Source organism: Convolutriloba macropyga, chromosome 7 (genome assembly GCF_964194025.1).
Source record: "Convolutriloba macropyga chromosome 7, txConMacr16.3, whole genome shotgun sequence".
In the NCBI taxonomy this organism is placed as follows: domain Eukaryota; kingdom Metazoa; phylum Xenacoelomorpha; order Acoela; family Convolutidae; genus Convolutriloba; species Convolutriloba macropyga.
The window spans coordinates 55,200,597-55,215,829 of record NC_134474.1 but is presented as its reverse complement, the minus strand read 5'-3'; the positions used below and the strand labels follow the sequence as shown (position 1 = coordinate 55,215,829).

The 15,233-nt window shown below is 34.1% G+C and overlaps 1 protein-coding gene across 1 annotated transcript in view; it reads left to right on the top strand.

The window, feature by feature from the left end:
* LOC142343165 (uncharacterized) overlaps positions 1 to 15,233 on the top strand; it is a 219,224-nt gene that overhangs the window by 121,120 nt on the left and 82,871 nt on the right. The window lies entirely within an intron of this gene.

Sequence of the window (15,233 nt, the reverse complement as noted above, 5' to 3'; positions counted from 1 at the left end):
TATTTGTTGATTTTGAGGTACAAAAAACGTCGTCGATATAATCAGCAAAAAACATTTTCTCTAAATTGAGTTCTGTTTTCTGGTAATTTATTGCAGTTACTACAATTTTGTTGCGTTAGCTTAGTTTGGAGCAGGGATAAGGATAAAAGATATGAACGTTGTACAAATCGTTTGTAACCAAAGCAGTTTAACGGTTTACAGATGATTACGACACCCTCTGGTACAATTTGTTAAAAGACCTAAGAGAACAAACTATGGTCTTTTATTTTGTTATTTCAATAATTTTTCTCAAAATAGTTTTCTGAATCTTTTTAAACTGAGGACATCGGATGGTGGTTTTTTTGCAGCGTTAAAGTTGAGTAGATAGATGGGCTGAGAAGAAGAAATCGTCTATTAAAGTTAAATTGATTATCAAAAATTTAACTTGTTATAGACTCTATCTATTGAGTTCGATGAAGTGAGTTAAATAACAAAGAGTTTTGAAATTTTTTTTCAGGTAAAATTGTTTTTACAACAGTTTTTGTTTATTTTTTTACTCTAAAATATTTACTTTCAGTCCTATCTTTTGTTTTCCTCTATTTGTTGATGTTGACGAAATTTTGAATTGATATGTTCCAGAATAATGTTTGATTTTCAAATGTCGAATGGTTCGCATTTGGACTAATACTTCAAAGTCATTTCCCGCCGCCGATACTCATCGCGCATCTTTAGTCACAGTTTCACATTTTTTTGATTTAGATCACTTCTATTGTCATCAGTTTTTCGGCCCCACGCAACATGAATCTACAATCTCCCATTCATTATTAGGCACCGTACTACAACACACAGCGAATCGTTGTCGCAGAGGGGAATCTTTTTTGATGCTTCATATTTCTAGTGGTTAGCAAACGGCGTGTTTGGCCAACATAGATGAAATTACATCTAATACGTTTAACTTTATATACCACATACAATTGCGATTCCTATCAAAAGTTGATTTCAGGATGGGCCAGAAAGTTCCTAATTTTCTCGTTGTGAAAATGATTTGAATATCACACAGTTTTTTTTAGTTTTTTTTGCAAAAACTTATTTGATTGATGTTCCCCCTGTATTGAACAAAAAACATTTGTTTAAGCTCAATATTGTTGGGAAGTTTAATTGTTTTGAGGTATTATTTATTTTTTTTGGGGGGGGGCTTAAAGTATAATTTTTTCCATCGTGATTGTTTTATCCAGTGTCTCATTATTAATACTGGAAGACAACTCAATTGGATACTGATTCTCATTCCAGATCTACTGATATTTCTCAAGAGCTACATTAAAGGACTTCCAGTCACTGGTTGCAATGAAAATCCTATGTACCGTCCCCTGAATTCCTAAATTTTTAAATTTGCTAAGTTAATTTAACGAAAATCATAGTTACCAGAGTATACTAGTTCAAACAATTATTACAATTTTCAGTACCACGACAGAGATCTGTTAACTCACTCGTCGAATCAAATTTACTTCGCAGTTTCGATTATCACGAAAATATAATTATTTTCAGACTGATTTTGTTTACAAAAATTGGCTAAAATTGAGCCGTATATATACTTCTTATCCATGTTTGGTTATGATAGTTTAGTCCTATTTTTACCAAATGTTCCGAATCTTTATGTGAAAAATACCTTTTTGGGAAAAGTTTTCAGGTCATTCATGACTTTTATAACCTAGGCCCCTAATTTCGGTTTCTAATCCAATATTACGTGGGTGAGAATTTTGATGTTCAATCTATGATATAATCTTTATCAGAGTCAATATTTACCTATTCAACCGTTCTCATCAGTTTAAATTTCTTCACCATTATTATAGTTGTACAGTTTCAAATTTAGAATTTTTTTCTGTGTTGGGAATAATTCAAGGTCAGTATTAATTTGGTTCTTTTCGAAAAACGCTTAAGTTTAACTTTGCATTCCTACACTCCTTCTGCTGGGTCACCCAATAAGCAAAGAGAAAATTTTATCAGGCGACAGAAAGCTGCAGATTATTTGAAGTAATAAAAAACGAAACCATCTTGTTATAGTCAACAGCCAATTTGCTGATATTAGATGGAACACAGAATATTGGGAACAAAACTACAGGTTCAGATGTTGTCCAGAGCACGCAATATCCAAAAACATACTGGTTAGCTACAGCTTTTTTTTTCAGCAGCCGTCAGAAGTTGAATTTGAAATGAGTGCCTTTACAATTTTTTATCAATTGTTAAGGAATGTTTTAAGTCAACAGCACCGTAGAACAGTTTTAGATCACGAATTATGTTTTGTGTTCTTTCAATTCCTTTTTGAGATAGTTCATTCAAGATATCCAAATATGATTTTTCGATCATCCAAACCTGACAGTTAAGATTGGGTTTCAAAAGACGTTTGGTTTTCTTATTGTTTGATACTGGTTTTCTTATTGTTTTTTTTAAGCAAACATAAATGGGACGCGCAATTATCTAACTCGCTTACACATGAAATTAAAGCCTTTGGCCATGCCTCGCGGGCCACGGCCCTGCCTCAGCGGCCTATGGGACTTGATATGAATATATCACAACCGAACAAAATATCACGACCGAACTTGTTATTCTCACAATAAAATTTGCGCGTTCTCAAATCTGATTGGTTAATATCTTTTCGGCTAATAATCCATTCGGCTTATTTTCCTTTCGGCTAATATTCACGGCACCGGTAATAACATTTTGATCTAGTTTTTTCGACTACATTGGTAAAGTTTTTATTCGAAAAATTTTTGGTGCCATTTGAGCAACGGGTTAGGTGAGCAAGTGCTTGTGATCACTTTAATTTGTCCATGTTTTCCATTTATTTACTTGAGAACAAGAAAAATGGCTCCTGCCTGTTATTATTGTGATACCGACTCACGCAACAGACATTAAAACAAATCCTTAGAAGACTTTAAAGTGAGCGATTTGATTTCATAAGCTGACGAAAGTCACTTTGTCAGTAGCGAACTATTTTTCCCCCAAAAACTTGATTGTAAGCGCTGTTGACTGGTGTTCTCGGACATTTTAGCTTTGAATATATAACTAAGATACACAAGTTCCGAGCCAGGGACACAAAAAACCTGCTTGAAAAAGAGCGCAGTAAAAAAGAAGCAGGAAAACAATAAGACCGGCAACAAAACGTGGTTCCGAGCCAGAGACTCAATGAACTGAACTTGATTCTCGTCTTGTTTTCTGCTTTTCTTCGTTGCTCGTGAAATTTTTGTTTGGTTTCTTATTTGTCTTGAATATACGTTGCATGTTCGATGAGTAGTTCAGGATAAACAAAAACATCCGAACTGAAGGATGCAGAGCACGATTTTGTTCAACAACTGGCTCGAGATATTTCGCAATGGCTAATAATTTATGTTTTCAGTTTAACATTAACAGCACGGGGAGATCGCAACACTTGAAGAAGTTCCGGCCCACTAATACGCCAAGGAACTACAATATTATAAAGAATTGGACTGCTTTTGTGAGTTCTTGCAAATAGTCGATAATCAACTGCTTCCAATTGTAGGAAAATTTTGTTGTAAATGCATTGTTTATAATATCGTGGCACAGTATGATATAGCGAATCGCTAGTGCTAAGACCTTCAGATAACCAGTAGCGTTTTCACATTCAATGATTGAGTTACAATTCAAATTGAGTCCTGCTATGACGTAAAGGTTGTCATCAATATTCTGATAGCACTCTTCATACAATGATGCAAGAAAATGAGGAAACTAGCATGAATATTTTTGATCTTGCTTAATTAACCGTGAAAAGAACTCAATAACTGCTACACCCACTCCGACAAAGTTTTGCTCATAGGTCGAAAGAGGATCCTATCTTAGATGACTGAATCAAATTTCAAACTTTATAAATTTAGAACAGACAAAAAATTCAAACATCGAAATTATGAGTTGAAATTATTTTTCTTTGAACTTGTTCTGAAAAATTTTTGCGTTAGGATTTCCATGTAAAAGCGAAAAAAAATCTTTGAATAGGCCGGCTGGTGCTTTAACTATAATGGTGCTTTTCCATACATTTTTTTATCATATTATACAAATAAGTATAAAAAGTTTTCGTTTTATAGTAAAAATTGTGCGATATAATTAAATTTTTACTTGAGCTCTTCCTTCAACAAGGGTTGCCAAAATCATAGAACGCAATATATTTTAATTTATTTTGCCAGTTTTCAGAACACCCCCTTTGCTGACAAGCAGCTTGATGGTGTGAAGCGTTGAGTCTTTTTGAAAAAAGTCAAAAATTAAAGTTTTTGAGTACTTAAAATTTTTTTAGACTTCTTATGATGTCGCTAAATTTTTCATTTCTGAATTTTTTAGGAACACTTTTCTGACCATAGCGTGTTTTGTCGCTTTTTGCATATATTGTTCGTTAAAACGTTTTTCCGAAAAAGCCAGCTCACATGTCAGAGTAACACTTGAGTATCAGCTCCCGCCCCACGTGTTCGTGGCTCGTGTTTAACTGCAATTTTCGTTGCTTTATGTGCAAAGCCTCCACGGTGATCATATTTTAGTGTCACTGCACTTGTCAATGATTCGCCAAATAAACGCTCTTGACGAACCGCAGCAGTTGCTAACGTGCTGCCCGAACGGTGAATCAATTTTGTGCAACTTGCAACGGTAAGGCCTATGTACAATGCATTTAAGTTTTTCTTGTGTTGCATTGGTTCAAAACTTCGAAAAATTAGAATTACCGAGCTATCAGTAGGCTTACGGTAACATTTGTTTGAAGTTTAAGTTTCCTTGCACACACATAAATTCATGTGAAAAAAGCCAGTTTGCAGTTTGTATCTTCATTTTCTAATATAAACTGAAGTTTTTATGCAATGCGTTAACTATTTTTAATTTTTGAGCAAATATTTGTTGATTTTGAGGTGCAAAAAACGTCGTCGATATAATCAGCAAAAAACATTTTCTCTAAATTGAGTTCTGTTTTCTGGTAATTTGTTGCAGTTACTACAATTTTGTTGCGTTAGCTTAGTTTGGAGCAGGGCTAAGGATAAAAGATATGAACGTTGTACAAATCGTTTGTAACCAAAGCAGTTTAACGGTTTACAGATGATTACGACACCCTCTGGTACAATTTGTTAAAAGACCTAAGAGAACAAACTATGGTCTTTTATTTTGTTATTTCAATAATTTTTCTCAAAATAGTTTTCTGAATCTTTTTAAACTGAGGACATCGGATGGTGGTTTTTTTGCAGCGTTAAAGTTGAGTAGATAGATGGGCTGAGAAGAAGAAATCGTCTATTAAAGTTAAATTGATTATCAAAAATTTAACTTGTTATAGACTCTATCTATTGAGTTCGATGAAGTGAGTTAAATAACAAAGAGTTTTGAAATTTTTTTTTCAGGTGAAATTGTTTTTACAACAGTTTTTGTTTATTTTTTTACTCTAAAATATTTACTTTCAGTCCTATCTTTTGTTTTCCTCTATTTGTTGATGTTGACGAAATTTTGAATTGATATGTTCCAGAATAATGTTTGATTTCCAAATGTCGAATGGTTCGCATTTGGACTAATACTTCAAAGTCAATTCCCGCCGCCGATACTCATCGCGCATCTTTAGTCGCCGTTTCACATTTTTTTGATTTAGATCACTTCTATTGTCATCAGTTTTTCGGCCCCACGCAACATGAATCTACAATCTCCCATTCATTATTAGGCACCGTACTACAACACACAGCGAATCGTTGTCGCAGAGGGGAATCTTTTTTGATGCTTCATATTTCTAGTGGTTAGCAAACGGCGTGTTTGGCCAACATAGATGAAATTACATCTAATACGTTTAACTTTATATACCACATACAATTGCGATTCCTATCAAAAGTTGATTTCAGGATGGGCCAGAAAGTTCCTAATTTTCTCGTTGTGAGAATGATTTGAATATCACACAGTTTTTTTTAGTTTTTTTTTTGCAAAAACTTATTTGATTGATGTTCCCACTGTATTGAACAAAAAACATTTATTTAAGCTCAATATTGTTGGGAAGTTTAATTGTTTTGAGGTATTATTTATTTTTTTTGGGGGGGGGGCTTAAAGTATAATTTTTTCCATCGTGATTGTTTTATCCAGTGTCTCATAATTAATACTGGAAGACAACTCAATTGGATACTGATTCTCATTCCAGATCTACTGATATTTCTCAAGAGCTACATTAAAGGACTTCCAGTCACTGGTTGCAATGAAAATCCTATGTACCGTCCCCTGAATTCCTAAATTTTTAAATTTGCTAAGTTAATTTAACGAAAATCATAGTTACCAGAGTATACTAGTTCAAACAATTATTACAATTTTCAGTACCACGACAGAGATTTGTTAACTCACTCGTCGAATCAAATTTAATTCACAATTTCGATTATCACGAAAATATAATTATTTTCAGACTGATTTTGTTTACAAAAATTGTCTAAAATTAAGCCGTATATATACTTCTTATCCATGTTTGGTTATGATAGTTTAGTCCTATTTTTACCAAATGTTCCGAATCTTTATGTGAAAAATACCTTTTTGGGAAAAGTTTTCAGGTTCTTCATGACTTTTATAACCTAGGCCCCTGATTTGGGTTTCTAATCCAATATTACGTGGGTGAGAATTTTGATGTTCAATCTATGATATAATCTTTATCAGAGTCAATATTTACCTATTCAACCGTTCTCATCAGTTGAAATTTCTTCACCATTATTATAATTGTACAGTTTCAAATTTAGAATTTTTTTCTGTGTTGGGAATAATTCAAGGTCAGTATTAATTTGGTTCTTTTCGAAAAACGCTTAAGTTTAACTTTGCATTCCTACACTCCTTCTGCTGGGTCACCCAATAAGCAAAGAGAAAATTTTATCAGGCGACAGAAAGCTGCAGATTATTTGAAGTAATAAAAAACGAAACCATCTTGTTATAGTCAACAGCCAATTTGCTGATATTAGATGGAACACAGAATATTGGGAACAAAATTACAGGTTCAGTTGTTGTCCAGAGCACGCAATATCCAAAAACATACTGGTTAGCTACAGCTTTTTTTTCAGCAGCCGTCAGAAGTTGAATTTGAAATGAGTGCCTTTACAATTTTTTATCAATTGTTAAAGAATGTTTTAAGTCAACAGCACCGTAGAACAGCTTTAGATCACGAATTATGTTTTGTGTTCTTTCAATTCCTTTTTGAGATAGTTCTTTCAAGATATCCAAATATGATTTTTCGATCATCCAAACCTGACAGTTAAGATTGGGTTTCAAAAGACGTTTGGTTTTCTTATTGTTTGATACTGGTTTTCTTATTGTTTTTTTTAAGCAAACATAAATGGGACGCGCAATTATCTAACTCGCTTGAACATGAAATTAAAGCCTTTGGCCATGCCTCGCGGGCCACGGCCCTGCCTCAGCGGCCTATGGGACTTGATATGAATATATCACAACCGAACAAAATATCACGACCGAACTTGTTATTCTCACAATAAAATTTGCGCGTTCTCAAATCTGATTGGTTAATATCTTTTCGGCTAATAATCCATTCGGCTTATTTTCCTTTCGGCTAATATTCACGGCACCGGTAATAACATTTTGATCTAGTTTTTTCGACTACATTGGTAAAGTTTTTATTCGAAAAATTTTTGGTGCCATTTGAGCAACGGGTTAGGTGAGCAAGTGCTTGTGATCACTTTAATTTGTCCATGTTTTCCATTTATTTACTTGAGAACAAGAAAAATGGCTCCTGCCTGTTATTATTGTGATACTGACTCACGCAACAGACATTAAAACAAATCCTTAGAAGACTTTAAAGTGAGCGATTTGATTTCATAAGCTGACGAAAGTCACTTTGTCAGTAGCGAACTATTTTTCCCCCAAAAACTTGATTGTAAGCGCTGTTGACTGGTGTTCTCGGACATTTTAGCTTTGAATATATAACTAAGATACACAAGTTCCGAGCCAGGGACACAAAAAACCTGCTTGAAAAAGAGCGCAGTAAAAAAGAAGCAGGAAAACAATAAGACCGGCAACAAAACGTGGTTCCGAGCCAGAGACTCAATGAACTGAACTTGATTCTCGTCTTGTTTTCTGCTTTTCTTCGTTGCTCGTGAAATTTTTGTTTGGTTTCTTATTTGTCTTGAATATACGTTGCATGTTCGATGAGTAGTTCAGGATAAACAAAAACATCTAAACTGAAGGATGCAGAGCACGATTTTGTTCAACAACTGCCTCGAGATATTTCGCAATGGCTAATAATTTATGTTTTCAAATTAACATTAAAAGCACGGGGAGATCGCAACGCTTGAAGAAGTTCCGGCCCACTAATACGCCAAGGAACTACAATATTATAAAGAATTGGACTGCTTTTGTGAGTTCTTGCAAATAGTCGATAATCAACTGCTTCCAATTGTAGGAAAATTTTGTTGTAAATGCATTGTTTATAATATCGTGGCACAGTATGATATAGCGAATTGCTAGTGCTAAGACCTTCAGATAACCGCAGTAGCGTTTTCACATTCAATGATTGAGTTACGATTCAAATTGAGTCCTGCTATGACGTAAAGGTTGTCATCAAGATTCTGATAGCACTCTTCATACAATGATGCAAGAAAATGAGGAAACTAGCATGAATATTTTTGATCTTGCTTAATAAACCATGAAAAGAACTCAATAACTGCTACACCCACTCCGACAAAGTTTTGCTCATAGGTCGAAAGAGGATCATATCTTAGATGACTGAATCAAATTTCAAACTTTATAAATTTAGAACAGACAAAAAATTCAAACATCGAAATTATGAGTTGAAATTATTTTTCGTTGAACTTGTTCTGAAAAATTTTTGCGTTAGGATTTCCATGTAAAAGCGAAAAAATATGTTTGAATAGGCCGGCTGGTGCTTTAACTATAATGGTGCTTTTCCATACATTTTTATCAGATTATACAAATAAGTATAAAAAGTTATCCTTTTATAGTAAAAATTGTGCGATATAATTAAATTTTTACTTGAGCTCTTCCTTCAACAAGGGTTGCCAAAATCATAGAACGCAATATATTTTAATTTCTTTTGCCAGCTTTCAGAACACCCCCTTTGCTGACAAGCAGCTTGATGGTGTGAAGCGTTCAGTCTTTTTGAAAAAAGTCAAAAATTAAAGTTTTTGAGTACTTAGAATTTTTTGACTTCTTATGATGTCGCTAAATTTTTCATTTCTGAATTTTTTTAGGAACACTTTTCTGACCATAGCGTGTTTTGTCGCTTTTTTGCATATATTGTTCGTTAAAACTTTTTTCCGAAAAAACCAGCTCACATGTCAGAGTAACACTTGAGTATCAGCTCCCGCCTCACGTGTTCGTGGCTCGTGTTTAACTTCGATTTTCGTTGCTTTATGTGCAAAGCCTCCACGGTGATCTTATTTTAGTGTCGCTGCACTTGTCAATGATTCGCCAAATAAACGCTCTTGACGAACCGCAGCAGTTGCTAAAGTGCTGCCCGAACGGTGAATCAATTTTGTGCAACTTGCAACGGTAAGGCCTATGTACAATGCATTTAAGTTTTTCTTGTGTTGCATTGGTTCAAAACTTCGAAAAATTAGAATTACCGAGCTATCAGTAGGCTTACGGTAACATTTGTTTGAAGTTTAAGTTTCCTTGCACACACATAAATTCATGTGAAAAAAGCCAGTTTGCAGTTTGTATCTTCATTTTCTAATATAAACTGAAGTTTTTATGCAATGCGTTAACTATTTTTAATTTTTGAGCAAATATTTGTTGATTTTGAGGTGCAAAAAACGTCGTCGATATAATCAGCAAAAAACATTTTCTCTAAATTGAGTTCTGTTTTCTGGTAATTTGTTGCAGTTACTACAATTTTGTTGCGTTAGCTTAGTTTGGAGCAGGGACAAGGATAAAGGATATGAACGTTGTACAAATCGTTTGTAACCAAAGCAGTTTAACGGTTTACAGATGATTACGACACCCTCTGGTACAATTTGTTAAAAGACCTAAGAGAACAAACTATGGTATTTTATTTTGTTATTTCAATAATCTTTCTCAAAATAGTTTTCTGAACCTTTTTAAACTGAGTGCATCGGATGGTCGTTTTTTTGCAGCGTTAAAGTTGAGTAGACAGATGGGCTGAGAAGAAGAAATCGTCTATTAAAGTTAAATTGATTATCAAAAATTTAACTTGTTATAGACTCTATCTATTGAGTTCGATGAAGTGAGTTAAATAACAAAGAATTTCGAAATTTTTTTCAGGTAAAATTGTTTTTACAACAGTTTATTTATATTTTTACTCTAAAATATTTACTTTCAGTCCTATCTTTTGTTTTCCTCTATTTGTTGATGTTGACAAAATTTTTAATTGATATGTTCCAGAATAATGTTTGATTTTCAAATGTCGAATGGTTCGCATTTGGACTAATACTTCAAAGTCAATTCCCGCCGCCGATACTCATCGCGCATCTTTAGTCGCAGTTTCATATTTTTGATTTAGATCACTTCTATTGTCATCAGTTTTTCGGCCCCACGCAACATGAATCTACAATCTCCCATTCATTATTAGGCGCCGTACCACAACACACAGCGAATCGTTGTCCAGAGGGGAATCTTTTTTGATGCTTCATATTTCTAGTGGTAACCAATTGGCGTGTTTGGCCAACATAGATGGAATTACATCTAATACATTTAACTTTATATACCACATACAATTGCGATTCCTATCAAAAGTTGATTTCTGGATGGGCCAGAAAGTTCCTAATTTTCTCGTTGTGAAAATGATTTGAATATCACACAGTTTTTTTTAGTTTTTTTTTGCAAAAACTTCTTTGATTGATGTTCCCACTGTATTGAACAAAAAACATTTGTTTAAGCTCAATATTGTTGGGAAGTTTAATTGTTTTGAGGTATTGTTTATTTTGGGGGGGGGGCTTTTGTATAATTTTTTCCATCGTGATTGTTTTATCCAATTTCTCATTATTAATACTGGAAGACAACTCAATTGGATACTGATTCTCATTCCAGATCTCCTGATATTTCTCAAGAGCTACATTAAAGGACTTCCAGTCACTGGTTGCAATGAAAATCCTATGTACCGTCCCCTGAGTTCCTAAATTCTTAAATTTGCTAAGTTAATTTAACGAAAATCATAGTTACCAGAGTATACTAGTTCATACAATTATTACAATTTTCAGTACCACGACAGAGATTTTTTAACTCACTCGTCGAATCAAAATTACTTCGCAGTTTCGATTATCACGAAAATATAATTATTTTCAGACTGATTTTGGTTACAAAAATTGGCTAAAATTGAGCCGTATATATAATTCTTATCCATGTTTTTGGTTATGATAGTTTAGTCCTTTTTTTACCAAATGTTCCGAATCTTTATGTGAAAAAAACCTTTTTGGGAAAAGTTTTCAGGTCATTCATGACTTTTATAACCTAGGCCCCTAATTTGGGTTTCTAATCCAATATTAAGTGGGTGAGAATTTTGATGTTCAATCTATGATATAATCTTTATCAGAGTCAATATATACCTATTCAACCGTTCTCATCAGTTTAAATTTCTTCACCATTATTATATTTGTACAGTTTCAAGTTTTGAATTCTTTTCTGTGTTGGGAATAATTCAAGGTCAGTATTAATTTGGTTCTTTTAGAAAAACGCCTAAATTTAACTTTGCATTCCTACACTCCTTCTGCTGGGTCACCAAATAAGCAAAGAGAAAATTTTACCAGGCAACAGAAAGCTGCAGATTATTTGAAGTAATAAAAAACGAAACCATCTTGTTATAGTGAACAGCCAATTTGCTGATATTAGATGGAACACAGAATATTGGGAACAAAACTACAGGTTCAGCTGTAATCCAGAGCACGCAATATCCAAAAACAAATTGAATTTGAAATGAGTGCTTTTACAATTTTTTATCAATTGTTAAGGAATGTTTTAAGTCAACAGCACCGTAGAACAGCTTTAGATCACGAATTTTGTTTTGTGTTCTTTCAATTCCTTTTTAAGATAGTTCATTCAAGATATCCAATTATGATTTTTCGATCATCCAAACCTGACAGTTAAGATTGGGTTTCAAAAGACGTTTGGTTTTCTTATTGTTTGATACTGGCATACATTTTTCGAGCTTGTTTTGCAGCTCTAATTGGATAGGTCGGGGTTTGGAATCTAATTGAGGATTATATTAACCAAGCCACCTGAAAACTTTGATGCATATGTGGTTCACGTTAACTCACGCAAGGTTTTTGTTAACTTTTATAAATCATCGGCTTGGTCATGTATTGTCTTATTTACTTTATTAAAGATAATGGTTTGAGCTGATAACTGGTAATAACGGTGTCCGGAATATTAGCCGACGTGAAAATTAGCCGGAAAAAGTCAAAAGAATGAAAATTAGAATTAATTGCATGAGATAATTGCTGTAAGCAAACATAAATGGGACGCGCAATTATCTAACTCGCTTACACATGAAATTAAAGCCTTTGGCCATGCCTCGCGGGCCACGGCCCTGCCTCAGCGGCCTATGGGACTTGATATGAATATATCACAACCGAACAAAATATCACGACCGAACTTGTTATTCTCACAATAAAATTTGCGCGTTCTCAAATCTGATTGGTAAATATCTTTTCGGCTAATAATCCATTCGGCTTATTTTCCTTTCGGCTAATATTCACGGCACCGGTAATAACATTTTGATCTAGTTTTTCGACTACATTGGTAAAGTTTTTATTCAAAAAATTTTTGGTGCCATTTGAGCAACGGGTTAGGTGAGCAAGTGCTTGTGATCACTTTAATTTGTCCATGTTTTCCATTTATTTACTTGAGAACAAGAAAAATGGCTCCTGCCTGTTATTATTGTGATACCGACTCACGCAACAGACATTAAAACAAATCCTTGGAAGACTTTAAAGTCAACGATTTGATTTCATAAGCTGACGAAAGTCACTTTGTCAGTAGCGAACTATTTTCCCCCAAAAACTTGATTGCAAGCGCTGTTGACTGGTGTTCTCGGACATTTTAGCTTTGAATATATAACTAAGATACACAAGTTCCGAGCCAGGGACACAAAAAACCTGCTTGAAAAAGAGCGCAGTAAAAAAGAAGCAGGAAAACAATAAGACCTGCAACAAAATGTGGTTCCGAGCCAGAGACTCAAAGAACTGAACTTGATTCTCGTCTTGTTTTCTGCTTTTCTTCGTTGCTCGTGAAATTTTTGTTTGGTTTCTTATTTGTCTTGAATATACGTTGCATGTTCGATGAGTAGTTCAGGATAAACAAAAACATCTGAACTGAAGGATGCAGAGCACGATTTTGTTCAACAACTGGCTCGAGATATTTCGCAATGGCTAATAATTTGTTTTCAGTTTAACATTAAAAGCACGGGGAGATCGCAACACGAAGAAGTTCCGGCCCACTAATACGCCAAGGAACTACAATATTATAAAGAATTGGACTGCTTTTGTGAGTTCTTGCAAATAGTCGATAATCAACTGCTTCCAATTGTAGGAAAATTTTGTTGTAAATGCATTGTTTATAATATCGTAGCACAGTATGATATAGCGAATTGCTAGTGCTAAGACCTTCAGATAACCAGTAGCGTTTTCACCTTCAATGATTGAGTTACGATTCAAATTGAGTCCTGCTATTACGTAAAGGTTGTCATCAAGATTCTGATAGCACTCTTCATAAAAGGATGCAAGAAAATAGGAAACTAGCATGAATATTTTTGATCTTGCTTAATAAACCATGAAAAGAACTCAATAACTGCTACACCCACTCCGACAAAGTTTTGCTCATAGGTCGAAAGAGGATCATATCTTAGATGACTGAATAAAATTTCAAGCGTTCAGTCTTTTTGGAAAAAGTCAAAAATTAAAGTTTTTGAGTACTTAGAATTTTTTGACTTCTTATGATGTCGCTAAATTTTTCATTTCTGAATTTTTTTAGGAACCCTTTTCTGACCATAGCGTGTTTTGTCCCTTTTTTGCATATTTTGTTCGTTAAAACTTTTTTCCGAAAAAGCCAGCTCACATGTCAGAGTAACACTTGAGTATCAGCTCCCGCCCCACTTGTTCGTGGCTCGTGTTTAACTTCAATTTTTGTTGCTTTACGTGCAAAGCCTCCACGGTGATCATATTTTAGTGTCGCTGCACTTGTCAATGATCCGCCAAATAAACGCTCTTGACGAACCGCAGCAGTTGCTAACGTGCTGCCCGAACGGTGAATCAATTTTGTGCAACTTGCAACGGAAAGGGCCATGTACAATGCATTTAAGTTTTTCTTGTGTTGCATTGGTTCAAAACTACGAAAAATTAGAATTACCGAGCTATCAGTAGGCTTACGGTAACATTTGTTTGAAGTTTAAGTTTCCTTGCACACACATAAATTCATGTGAAAAAAGCCAGTTTGCCGTTTGTATCTTCATTTTCTAATATAAACTGAAGTTTTTATGCAATGCGTTAACTATTTTTAATTTTTGAGCAAATATTTGTAGATTTTGAGGTACAAAAAACGTCGTCGATATATTCAGCAAAAAACATTTTCTCTAAATTGAGTTCTGTTTTCTGGTAATTTGTTGCAGTTACTACAATTTTGTTGCGTTAGCTTAGTTTGGAGCAGGGATAAGGATAAAAGATATGAACGTTGTACAAATCGTTTGTAACCAAAGCAGTTTAACGGTTTACAGATGATTACGACACCCTCTGGTACAATTTGTTAAAAGACCTAAGAGAACAAACTATGGTCTTTTATTTTGTTATTTCAATAATCTTTCTCAAAATAGTTTTCTTAATCTTTTTAAACTGAGGACATCGGATGGTGGTTTTTTTGCAGCGTTAAAATTGAGTAGATAGATGGGCTGAGAAGAAGAAATCGTCTATTAAAGTTAAATTGATTATCAAAAATTTAACTTGTTATAGACTCTATCTATTGAGTTCGATGAAGTGAGTTAAATAACAAAGAATTTTGAAATTTTTTTTTCAGGTAAAATTGTTTTTACAACAGTTTATTTATGTTTTTACTCTACAATGTTTACTTTCAGTCCTATCTTTTGTTTTCCTCTATTTTTTGATGTTGACAAAATTTTGAATTGATATGTTCCAGAATAATGTTTGATTTTCAAATGTCGAATGGTTCGCATTTGGACTAATATTTCAAAGTCAATTCCCGCCTCCGATACTCATCGCGCATCTTTAGTCGCAGTTTCATATTTTTGATTTAGATCACTTCTATTGTCATCAGTTTTTCGGCCCCAC